Here is a 13,177-nt window from a genome sequence, read left to right as displayed (position 1 = left end):
TACACACAGAGAATTCTCCCGCAAGACCTGAAAAACCCTCCTGACCTGCTGAACATGAGACTCCCAGTCCTCAGAAAAAATCAAAATATCGTCCAAATACACAATCATAAATTTATCCAGATATTCACGGAAAATATCATGCATAAAGGACTGAAAAACTGAAGGTGCATTAGAAAGGCCGAAAGGCATTACTAAATACTCAAAGTGGCCCTCAGGCGTATTAAATGTGGTTTTCCACTCATCCCCTTGCTTAATTTGCACCAAATTATACGCCCCACGGAGATCAATCTTGGAGAACCACTTAGCCCCCCTTATGCGAGCAAACAAATCAGTAAGCAGCGGCAACGGATACTGATATTTGACAGTAATTTTATTCAGGAGTCGATAATCAATACAAGGCCTCAGCGAGCCATCCTTTTTAGAGACAAAGAAAAACCCAGCTCCTAAAGGTGATGAAGAAGGACGAATATGTCCCTTTTCCAGGGACTCCTTAACATACTCTCGCATGGCAGCATGCTCAGGTACAGATAGGTTAAACAAACGACCCTTTGGAAATTTACTGCCTGGAATCAGATCTATGGCGCAATCACACTCTCTGTGGGGAGGGAGAGAACCAATTTTAGGCTCTTCAAAAATATCCCCAAAATCCGACAAAAATGCCGGAACCTCAGAGGGAATAGATGACGAGATAGAAACCAAAGGTATGTCCCCATGAGCCCCCCGACATCCCCAGCTTAACACAGACATAGTTTTCCAGTCCAGTACTGGGTTATGAGATTGCAACCATGGTAATCCAAGCACTAACACATCATGTAAATTATGCAACACGAGGAAGCGAATCATCTCCTGATGGTCTGGAGTCATACGCATAGTCACTTGCGTCCAGAACTGTGGTCTATTACAAGCCAGAGGTGTAGAATCAATACCCTTCAGAGGTATAGGAACTTCCAGAGGCTCCAAATCAAACCCACAGCGCCTGGCGAAGGACCAATCCATGAGACTCAGAGCGGCGCCAGAGTCCACATAGGCATCCACGGTAATAACTGATAATGAACAAATCAGAGTTACAGACAGAAGAAATTTAGACTGTAAAGTGCCAATAGAAACAGACTTGTCAACCTTCCTAGTACGTTTAGAGCATGCTGATATAACATGCGTGGAATCACCACAGTAGAAGCACAAGCCATTTTTGCGCCTATAATTCTGCCGCTCGCTTCTTGACAGAATTCTGTCACATTGCATTTTCTCTGGCGTCCCTTCAGAAGATACCGCCAAATGGTGCACGGGTTTGCGCTCCCGCAAACGCCGATCAATCTGAATCGCCATTGTGATGGACTCATTCAGACCTGTGGGCGTAGGAAACCCCACCATGACATCCTTAACGGCATCAGAAAGGCCTTCTCTGAAAATTGCCGCTAGGGCACACTCATTCCACTGAGTAAGCACAGACCATTTACGAAATTTTTGGCAGTATATCTCAGCTTCATCTTGCCCTTGAGACAGGGCTATTAAAGCTTTTTCAGCTTGAATCTCCAAATTAGGTTCCTCATACAGCAACCCTAAAGCCAGAAAAAACGCATCCACATTGAGCAACGCAGGATCCCCTGGTGTCAATGAAAATGCCCAATTTTGAGGGTCACCTCGCAGCAAAGAAATCACAATCTTAACCTGCTGAACAGGATCTCCAGAGGAGTGAGGTCTGAGAGAAAGGAATAATTTACAATTACATTTGAAATTCAGAAACCAAGATCTATCTCCGGAAAATACCTCTGGTGTAGGAATCTTAGGTTCAGAAATAGGAGTACGTATAACATAATCTTGTAAATTCTGAACCTTCGTAGCAAGATTATTTAAACCTGCAGCCAAACTCTGAGAGTCCATCCTTAAACCGGAGAGATCAGAGCCATTCAAGGATTAGAAGGAGAGAAAGGCAAGGCTGTAAATAGAGCAGAAATACAACTGAGCCAACTAAGTAGCAAACATGTGAGGAAAAAAAAAAATAAATAAATCTACAGACTTCTTTTACTCTCCTTTCTTCTGCCAATTACTTTAACAGTGGCCGGTCATACTGTCGTGATTCCCCAATGGCATGGGAACATCAGAAACACAAAATAACAGACTAGCCCTCGGGTGATGGAAACTCAAGCTGACCGTGACCTAAATCTACCACACAACTAACAGTAGCCAGGAAGCATTCCTACGGCTGCCTAGATGCCATGCGCCAGCCGGAGAACTAACTACGCCTGGAAGAGGAAGGAACAGACCTGGCTTACCTCTAGTGAAATTCCCCAAAGATGATAGTAGCCCCCACATATATTAACGGTGAGTTAGAGGAAAAGACATACACAGTATGAAGGTAGATTTAGCAAAGCGAGGTCCACTTACTAGATAGAGGAAGGATACAAAAGAGGACTTCACGGTCAGCTGAAAAACCCTTTCAAAAACCCATCCTGAAATTACTTTAAGACTCCTGTGTCAACTCATGACCCAGGAGTGGCAATTTCAGTCCACAAGAGCTTCCAGTAACAGGAAATGACAAACTGTAAACTGGACAAAAAATACAAAACAAAAAGGACAAGAGTCCACTTAGCTGATCAGCAGACTGGTAGCAGGAACATGCAACTGAAAGACTCAGGTTACAATGATGACCGGCAAGGAAGTGACTGGAGAGCAAGGCTAAATAGGGAACTCCCAAAACTGATGGAAGCAGGTGAGCTGAGGCAGAAAAGAACACACAAGTCTCCAGTACCACCAGCCACTACTAGGGGAGCCCAAAAAGCGGATCACAACAGCCACCCTGTGGTCGGCGCGCATAGCAAGCCTGTAATTAAGCTACATAGGAGCGATCTGATGATCGCTGCTATGTAGCAGAGCCGATCCAGTTGTGCCAGCTTCTAGCCTCCCATGGAGGCTATTGAAGCATGGCAAAAGTAAAAAAAAAAAACATAAGAAATAAATAAAAAAAATATAAAAGTTTGAATCATCCCCCTTTCGCCCCAATCAAAATAAAACAATAAAAATAAAATCAAATATACACATATTTGGTATCGCCGCATTCAGAATCGCCCGATCTATCAATAAAAAAAGGATTAACCTGATCGCTAAATGGCGCAGCGAGGAAAAAATTCGAAACGCCAAAATTACGTTTTTTTGGTCGCTGCAACATTGCATTAAAATGCAATAACGGGCGATCGCAAGAACGTATCTGCACCAAAATGGTATAATTAAAAACGCCAGCTCGGCACACAAAAAATAAGCTCCAACCCAACCCCAGATCACGAAAAATGGAGACGCTACGGTTATCGGAAAATGGCGCAATTTTCTTCTTTTTTTTTTTAGCAAAGTTTGGAATTTTTTTTCACCACTTAGATAAAAAATAACCTAGACATGTTTGGTGTCTATGAACTCGTAATGACCTGGAGAATCATAATGGCAGGTGAGTTTTAGCATTTAGTGAACCTAGCAAAAAATCCAAACAAAAAACACGCATGGGACTGCACTTTTTTTGCAATTTCACCGCACTTGGAATTTTTTTCCCGTTTTCTAGTGCACGTCATGGTAAAACCAATGATGTTGTTCAAAAGTACAACTCTTCCCGCAAAAAATAAGCCCTCACATGGCCATATTGACGGAAAAATAAAAAAGTTATGGCTCTGAGAAGGAGGGGAGCGAAAAACGAACACGGAAAAACTGAAAATCCCACGGTCATGAAGGGGTTAAAGGGAACCTGTCAGCAGTATTGTGTACAGTAACCTACAGAACCTGTCAGGTCGGCGCCGTTACACTGATTACAATGATACCTTGGGTGATGAAATCCAGCCTGTGGTTGTTTAATCTTTATTTTCCACGGCACCTCCCTGCAGAGTTTTCTTACCTTCACTATGCACATATATTCATTATGCAAACTACGGGGCAGGTCAGTGAGGGAGCAGTGACCTGTCAGCAGGCTGCATTATGAATATATGATCAGAGCACCACATTCCCCAACCCAGGACACGAGAATCTCATTAACTACAACCTGAAAATAAAGATTAAACAACAAGATGGATTTCACCACCCAGGTATCATTGTAATCCGTATAATGGCATCATCCTGACACTGTGTGTAGGTTACTGCGCACAGTCCTGCTGACAGGTTCCCTTTAATGAGTTTGAGATGCTGTGGCATGAGCATACAAAGGTGGTTCATGCTCGGAAACCCTCAAATGTGGCTAAATTACAACAATTCTGCAACGATGAGTGGGTACAAATTCCTCCAGAGCATTGCACAAGACTCACTGCCAGTTATCGCAAACGCTTGATTGCAGTTGTTGCTGCTAAGGGTGGCCCAACCAGTTATTAGGTTATGGGGGCAATCACTTTCTCACACAGGGCCCTGTAGGTTTGGATTTATTTTTTCCTTAAAAATAGACCTTCATTTAAAAACTGCATTTTGTGATTACTTGTGTGATCTTTGTCTGATATTTACATTTGTTTGGTCTAAAACATTTATGTGACAAACATGGAAAAGAATAGGAAATCAGGAAGGGGCAAACACTTTCACATAACTGTATATCTACTTATGTTAGAGAATGTACAAAGGGGTTCAGTATTGGAATGCAGAGCTAGACAGAGGCACCAGGACACTTACAGCCGATACTGTGCACCCATAGGGGCTTGTGTGTCCTGATACTGTGCACCCATAGGGGCTGGGTGTGTCCCGATACTGTGCACCCATAGGGGCTGGGTGTGTCCCGATACTGTGCACCCATAGGGGCTGGGTGTGTCCCGATACTGTGCACCCATAGGGGCTGGGTGTGTCCCGATACTGTGCACCCATAGGGGCTTGTGTGTCCTGATACTGTGCACCCATAGGGGCTGGGTGTGTCCCGGTACTGTGCACCCATAGGGGCTGGGTGTGTCCCGATACTGTGCACCCATAGGGGCTGGGTGTGTCCCGGTACTGTGCACCCATAGGGGCTGGGTGTGTCCCGGTACTGTGCACCCATAGGGGCTGGGTGTGTCCCGATACTGTAAACCCACAGGGGCTGGCTGTGTCCCGATACTGTGCACCCACAGGGGCTGGGTGTGTCCCGGTACTGTGCACCCACAGGGGCTGGGTGTGTCCCGGTACTGTGCACCCATAGGGGCTGGGTGTGTCCCGATACTGTGCACCCATAGGGGCTGGGTGTGTCCCGGTACTGTGCACCCACAGGGGCTGGGTGTGTCGCGGTACTGTGCACCCATAGGGGCTGGGTGTGTCCCGATACTGTGCACCCACAGGGGCTGGCTGTGTCCCGGTACTGTGCACCCACAGGGGCTGGGTGTGTCCCGGTACTGTGCACCCACAGGGGCTGGCTGTGTCCCGGTACTGTGCACCCACAGGGGCTGGGTGTGTCCCGGTACTGTGCACCCACAGGGGCTTGGTGTGTCCCGGTACTGTGCACCCATAGGGGCTGGGTGTGTCCCGATACTGTGCACCCACAGGGGCTGGCTGTGTCCCGGTACTGTGCACCCACAAGGGCTTGTGTGTCCCGATACTGTGCACCCATAGGGGCTGGGTGTGTCCCGATACTGTGCACCCATAAGGGCTGGGTGTGTCCCGGTACTGTGCACCCACAGGGGCTGGGTGTGTCCCGGTACTGTGCACCCACAGGGGCTGGCTGTGTCCCGGTACTGTGCACCCATAGGGGCTGGGTGTGTCCCGGTACTGTGCACCCATAGGGGCTGGGTGTGTCCCGGTACTGTGCACCCACAAGGGCTTGTCTGTCCCGATACTGTGCACCCACAGGGGCTGGCTGTGTCCCGGTACTGTGCACCCACAGGGGCTGGGTGTGTCCCGGTACTGTGCACCCACAGGGGCTTGGTGTGTCCCGGTACTGTGCACCCATAGGGGCTGGGTGTGTCCCGATACTGTGCACCCACAGGGGCTGGCTGTGTCCCGGTACTGTGCACCCACAAGGGCTTGTGTGTCCCGATACTGTGCACCCACAGGGGCTGGGTGTGTCCCGATACTGTGCACCCAAAAGGGCTGGGTGTGTCCCGGTACTGTGCACCCACAGGGGCTGGGTGTGTCCCGGTACTGTGCACCCACAGGGGCTGGGTGTGTCCCGGTACTGTGCACCCATAGGGGCTGGGTGTGTCCCGGTACTGTGCACCCATAGGGGCTTGTGTGTCCCGGTACTGTGCACCCACAGGGGCTGGGTGTGTCCCGGTACTGTGCACCCATAGGGGCTGGATGTGTCCCGTTACTCTGCACCCATAGGGGCTGGGTGTGTTCCGATACTGTGCACCCACAGGGGCTGGGTGTGTCCCGGTACTGTGCACCCATAGGGGCTGGGTGTGTCCCGGTACTGTGCACCCATAGGGGCTTGTGTGTCCCGGTACTGTGCACCCACAGGGGCTGGGTGTCTCCCGGTACTGTGCACCCATAGGGGCTGGGTGTGTCCCTGTACTGTGCACCCATAGGGGCTGGATGTGTCCCGGTACTGTGCACCCATAGGGGCTGGGTGTGTCCCGGTACTGTGCACCCACAGGGGCTGGGTGTGTCCCGGTACTGTGCACCCATAGGGGCTGGGTGTGTCCCGGTACTGTGCACCCATAGGGGCTGGGTGTGTCCCGGTACTGTGCACCCATAGGGGCTTGTGTGTCCCGGTACTGTGCACCCACAGGGGCTGGGTGTGTCCCGGTACTGTGCACCCATAGGGGCTGGGTGTGTCCCGGTACTGTGCACCCATAAGGGCTGGGTGTGTCCCGGTACTGTACACCCATAGGGGCTGGGTGTGTCCCGATACTGTGCACCCATAGGGGCTGGGTGTGTCCCGGTACTGTGCACCCATAGGGGCTGGGTGTGTCCCTGTACTGTGCACCCATAGGTGCTGGGTGTGTTCCGATACTGTGCACCCATACGGGCTGGGTGTGTCCCGATACTGTGCACCCATAGGGGCTGGGTGTGTCCCGGTACTGTGCACCCATAGGTGCTGGGTGTGTCCCGGTACTGTGCACCCATAGGGGCTGGGTGTGTCCCGATACTGTGCACCCACAGGGGCTGGCTGTGTCCCGGTACTGTGCACCCACAAGGGCTTGTGTGTCCCGATACTGTGCACCCATAGGGGCTGGGTGTGTCCCGATACTGTGCACCCATAGGGGCTGGGTGTGTCCCGGTACTGTGCACCCATAGGTGCTGGGTGTGTCCCGATACTCTGCACCCATAGGGGCTGGGTGTGTCCCGGTACTGTGCACCCATAGGGGCTGGGTGCCTCCCGGTACTGTGCACCCATAGGGGCTGGGTGTGTCCCGGTACTGTGCACCCATAGGGGCTGGGTGTGTCCCTGTACTGTGCACCCATAGGTGCTGGGTGTGTTCCGATACTGTGCACCCATAGGGGCTGGGTGTGTCCCGATACTGTGCACCCATAGGGGCTGGGTGTGTCCCGGTACTGTGCACCCATAGGGGCTGGGTGTGTCCCTGTACTGTGCACCCATAGGTGCTGGGTGTGTTCCGATACTGTGCACCCATAGGGGCTGGGTGTGTCCCGATACTGTGCACCCATAGGGGCTGGGTGTGTCCCGGTACTGTGCACCCATAGGTGCTGGGTGTGTCCCGGTACTGTGCACCCATAGGGGCTGGGTGTGTCCCGATACTGTGCACCCACAGGGGCTTGTGTGTCCCGATACTGTGCACCCATAGGGGCTGGGTGTGTCCCGATACTGTGCACCCATAGGGGCTGGGTGTGTCCCGGTACTGTGCACCCATAGGTGCTGGGTGTGTCCCGATACTCTGCACCCATAGGGGCTGGGTGTGTCCCGGTACTGTGCACCCATAGGGGCTGGGTGCCTCCCGGTACTGTGCACCCATAGGGGCTGGGTGTGTCCCTGTACTGTGCACCCATAGGGGCTTGTGTGTCCCCGCCTGACACCGGCTGCCACCTGCTTATGTACCGCCTCACGTCACCAGGGTCAGCAGATGGCGGCCACCAGCGCTACTGACTATACAAGCTGCCAGGATCCTGGTGAGGGTAAAATCTGGGGTTCCCTACAGCCTGCGGGGGAAGGGGTCACTACTTGCAGCTAAAGTAATGGGGGTCCCTGATAGCAATGGCCCCTGATAGCAATGGTCCTGCACACCGTCTGCAATGATTCCAGGAATCGGCTCTTCCCAAATGGCTGATAACAGAGAACAATAGATTGCCTGACGAATCAGACTACAGCCACAGTAAAGTGCAGCATACAGACGGATCCGGGCTGGGAAAATAAATGGCCGGCACATTCCCTACTTACATTCTCCACTTACTGCACGCAGAGCCTCAGACGTGCTCCTTCACAGCCGCAGACTGAGGCGCTGGCACTTCGCAGCGTCTCTAGGAGCCGTTTCCAGGGGAACAAAGAATGACCAATCATTGCTCAGTGAGTTAGTTTACAGATACTGCCATAGTGACGACACGTGACTTATTCGTGCACCGCAAGGAATTCTGGTCAGGGCTGCGCTGTGTGCAGTTCTGAGGCACCGACTGCTGTAGTTGTAAACTATGGGGTCTATGTGTAAAGGTGTCGCAAAATAAAGTCTCCAGCACTAATGTGGGGGAGGCAGAGCGTCACTGCTCCGTGCGCTAGCACTAATGTGGGGGAGGCAGAGCCTCACTGCTCCGTGCGCTAGCACTAATGTGGGGGAGGCAGAGCCTCACTGCTCCGTGCACTAGCACTAATGTGGGGGAGGCAGAGCCTCACTGCTCCGTGCGCTAGCACTAATGTGGGGGAGGCAGAGCCTCACTGCTCCGTGCGCTAGCACTAATGTGGGGGAGGCAGAGCCTCACTGCTCCGTGCACTAGCACTAATGTGGGGGAGGCAGCGCGTCACTGCTCCGTGCACTAGCACTAATGTAGGGGAGGCAGCGCGTCACTGCTCCGTGCGCTAGCACTAATGTGGGGGAGGCAGCGCGTCACTGCTCCGTGCACTAGCACTAATGTGGGGGAGGCAGCGTGTCACTGCTCCGTGCGCTAGCACTAATGTGGGGGAGGCAGAGCCTCACTGCTCCGTGCACTAGCACTAATGTGGGGGAGGCAGAGCGTCATTGCTCCGTGCACCAGCACTAATGTGGGGGAGGCAGCGCGTCACTGCTCCGTGCACCAGCACTAATGTGGAGGAGGCAGCGCGTCACTGCTCCGTGCACTAGCACTAATGTGGGGGAGGCAGAGCGTCACAGCTCCGTGCACTAGCACTAATGTGGGGGAGGCAGCGCGTCACTGCTCCGTGCACTAGCACTAATGTAGGGGAGGCAGCGCGTCACTGCTCCGTGCACTAGCACTAATGTAGGGGAGGCAGCGCGTCACTGCTCCGTGCACTAGCACTAATGTGGGGGAGGCAGAGCGTCACTGCTCCGTGCACTAGCACTAATGTGGGGGAGGCAGAGCGTCACTGCTCCATTCACTAGCACTAATGTGGGGGAGGCAGAGCGTCACTGCTCCGTGCACTAGCACTAATGTGGGGGAGGCAGAGCGTCCCTGCTCCTTGCACTAGCACTAATGTGGGGGAGGCAGCGCGTCACTGCTCCGTGCACTAGCACTAATGTGGGGGAGGCAGCGCGTCACTGCTCCGTGCACTAGCACTAATGTGGGGGAGGCAGAGCGTCACTGCTCCGTGCACTAGCACGAATGTGGGGTAGGCAGCGCAGCGCATCACTGCTCCGTGCACTAGCACTAATGTGGGGGAGGCAGCGCGTCACTGCTCCGTGCACTAGCACTAATGTGGGGGAGGCAGAGCGTCACTGCTCCGTGCACTAGCACGAATGTGGGGTAGGCAGCGCATCACTGCTCCGTGCACTAGCACTAATGTGGGGGAGGCAGCGTGTCACTGCTCCGTGCACTAGCACTAATGCGGGGGAGGCAGCGCGTCACTGCTCCGTGCACTAGCACTAATGTGGGGAAGGCAGCGCGTCATTGCTCCGTGCACTAGCACTAATGTGGGGGAGGCAGCGCGTCACTGCTCCGTGCACTAGCACTAATGTAGGGGAGGCAGCGCGTCACTGCTCCGTGCACTAGCACTAATGTAGGGGAGGCAGCGCGTCACTGCTCCGTGCACTAGCACTAATGTGGGGGAGGCAGAGCGTCACTGCTCCGTGCACTAGCACTAATGTGGGGGAGGCAGAGCGTCACTGCTCCATTCACTAGCACTAATGTGGGGGAGGCAGAGCGTCACTGCTCCGTGCACTAGCACTAATGTGGGGGAGGCAGAGCGTCACTGCTCCGTGCACTAGCACTAATGTGGGGGAGGCAGAGCGTCACAGCTCCGTGCACTAGCACTAATGTGGGGGAGGCAGCGCGTCACTGCTCCGTGCACTAGCACTAATGTAGGGGAGGCAGCGCGTCACTGCTCCGTGCACTAGCACTAATGTAGGGGAGGCAGCGCGTCACTGCTCCGTGCACTAGCACTAATGTGGGGGAGGCAGAGCGTCACTGCTCCGTGCACTAGCACTAATGTGGGGGAGGCAGAGCGTCACTGCTCCATTCACTAGCACTAATGTGGGGGAGGCAGAGCGTCACTGCTCCGTGCACTAGCACTAATGTGGGGGAGGCAGAGCGTCCCTGCTCCTTGCACTAGCACTAATGTGGGGGAGGCAGCGCGTCACTGCTCCGTGCACTAGCACTAATGTGGGGGAGGCAGCGCGTCACTGCTCCGTGCACTAGCACTAATGTGGGGGAGGCAGAGCGTCACTGCTCCGTGCACTAGCACGAATGTGGGGTAGGCAGCGCATCACTGCTCCGTGCACTAGCACTAATGTGGGGGAGGCAGCGTGTCACTGCTCCGTGCACTAGCACTAATGCGGGGGAGGCAGCGCGTCACTGCTCCGTGCACTAGCACTAATGTGGGGAAGGCAGCGCGTCATTGCTCCGTGCACTAGCACTAACGCGGGGAGGCAGCGCATCACTGCTCCGTGCACTAGCACTAATGTCACTGCTCCATGCACTAGCACTAACGCGGGGAGGCAGCGCGTCTCTCCTCCGTGCACTAGCACTAATGTGGGGGAGGCAGCGCGTCACTGCTCCGTGCACTAGCACTAATGAGGGGGAGGCAGCGCGTCACTGCTCCGTGCGCTAGCACTAATGTGAGGGAGGCAGCGCGTCACTGCTCCGTTCCCTAGCATTAATGTGTGGGAGGCAGCGCTTCACTGCTCCGTGCACTAGCACTAATGTGGGGGAGGCAGCGCGTCATTGCTCCGTGCGCTAGCACTAATGTTGGGGAGGCAGCGCGTCACTGCTCCGTGCACTAGCACTAATGTGGGGGAGGCAGCGCGTCACTGCTCCGTATACTAGCACTAATGTGGGGGAGGCAGCGCGTCACTGCTCCGTTCACTAGCACTAATGTGGGGGAGGCAGCGCGTCACTGCTCCGTGCGCTAGCACTAATGTGGGGGAGGCAGCACGTCAATGCTCCGTACGCTAGCACTAATGTGGGGGAGGCAGAGCGTCACTGCTCCGTGCGCTAGCACTAATGTGGGGGAGGCAGAGCGTCATTGCTCCTTGCGCTAGCACTAATGTGGGGGAGGCAGCGCGTCACTGCTCCGTACGCTAGCACTAATGTTGGGAGGCAGTGCGTCACTGCTCCGTGCACTAGCACTAATGTGGGGGGAGGTAGCGCGTCACTGCTCCGTGCGCTAGCACTAATGTGGGGGAGGCAGCGCGTCACTGCTCCGTGCGCTAGCACTAATGTGGGGGAGGCAGCACGTCACTGCTCCGTGCGCTAGCACTAATGTGGGGGAGGCAGAGCGTCACTGCTCCGTGCGCTAGCACTAATGTGGGGGAGGCAGAACGTCACTGCTCCGTGCGCTAGCACTAATGTGGGGGAGGCAGAGCGTCACTGCTCCGTGCGCTAGCACTAATGTGGGGGAGGCAGAGTGTCATTGCTCCTTGCGCTAGCACTAATGTGGGGGAGGCAGCGCGTCACTGCTCCGTGCACTAGCACTAATGTAGGGGGAAGTAGCGCGTCTGCTCCGTGCGCTAGCACTAATGTGGGGGAGGCAGCGCGTCACTGCTCCGTGCGCTAGCACTAATGTGGGGGAGGCAGCACGTCACTGCTCCGTGCGCTAGCACTAATGTGGGGGAGGCAGAGTGTCACTGCTCCGTACGCTAGCACTAATGTGGGGGAGGCAGAGCGTCATGGGTCCGTGCGCTAGCACTAATATGGGGGAGGCAGCGCGTCACTGCTCCGTACGCTAGCACTAATGTGGGGAGGCAGCGCGTCACTGCTCCGTGCACTAGCACTAATGTGGGGGGATGCAGCGCGTCACTGCTCTGTGCGCTAGCACTAATGTGGGGGAGGCAGCACGTCACTGCTCCGTGCGCTAGCACTAATGTCGGGGAGGCAGAGCGTCACTGCTCTGTGCGCTAGCACTAATGTGGGGGAGGCAGCGTGTCACTGCTCCGTGCGCTAGCACTAATGTGGGGGAGGCAGAGCCTCACTGCTCCGTGCACTAGCACTAATGTGGGGGAGGCAGAGCGTCATTGCTCCGTGCACCAGCACTAATGTGGGGGAGGCAGCGCGTCACTGCTCCGTGCACCAGCACTAATGTGGGGGAGGCAGCGCGTCACTGCTCCGTGCACTAGCACTAATGTGGGGGAGGCAGAGCGTCACAGCTCCGTGCACTAGCACTAATGTGGGGGAGGCAGCGCGTCACTGCTCCGTGCACTAGCACTAATGTAGGGGAGGCAGCGCGTCACTGCTCCGTGCACTAGCACTAATGTAGGGGAGGCAGCGCGTCACTGCTCCGTGCACTAGCACTAATGTGGGGGAGGCAGCGCGTCACTGCTCCGTGCGCTAGCACTAATGTGGGGGAGGCAGCGCGTCACTGCTCCGTGCACTAGCACTAATGTGGGGGAGGCAGCGCGTCACTGCTCCGTGCACTAGCACTAATGTAGGGGAGGCAGCGCGTCACTGCTCCGTGCACTAGCACTAATGTGGGGGAGGCAGCGCGTCACTGCTCCGTGCACTAGCACTAATGTAGGGGAGGCAGCGCGTCACTGCTCCGTGCACTAGCACTAATGTGGGGGAGGCAGCGCGTCACTGCTCCGTGCGCTAGCACTAATGTGGGGGAGGCAGCGTGTCACTGCTCCGTGCGCTAGCACTAATGTGGGGGAGGCAGAGCCTCACTGCTCCGTGCACTAGCACTAATGTGGGGGAGGCAGAGCGTCATTGCTCCGTGCACCAG

General features: G+C 54.9%; 1 protein-coding gene and 1 long non-coding RNA gene across 4 annotated transcripts in view; one reads left to right on the top strand and one right to left on the bottom strand.

The window, feature by feature from the left end:
- The window catches only part of TEKT2 (tektin 2), a 67,479-nt gene extending 59,080 nt beyond the window's left edge, over positions 1-8,399 (bottom strand). The window contains exon 1 of one of the 3 annotated variants that reach the window (XM_077295823.1): positions 8,271-8,399. The gene's annotated coding sequence lies outside the window, so the exon portion shown is untranslated. Of the gene's footprint in view, positions 1-8,257 lie in introns of all 3 variants that reach the window. The other 2 variants (XM_077295822.1, XM_077295824.1) reach the window with 2 other exon arrangements.
- LOC143815974 (uncharacterized) overlaps positions 1-13,177 on the top strand; it is a 241,873-nt gene that overhangs the window by 76,992 nt on the left and 151,704 nt on the right. The gene's annotated exons all lie outside the window — the stretch shown is intronic.

Source organism: Ranitomeya variabilis, chromosome 3 (assembly GCF_051348905.1).
Source record: "Ranitomeya variabilis isolate aRanVar5 chromosome 3, aRanVar5.hap1, whole genome shotgun sequence".
In the NCBI taxonomy this organism is placed as follows: domain Eukaryota; kingdom Metazoa; phylum Chordata; class Amphibia; order Anura; family Dendrobatidae; genus Ranitomeya; species Ranitomeya variabilis.
This window is presented reverse-complemented; position numbering and strand designations above follow the sequence as displayed.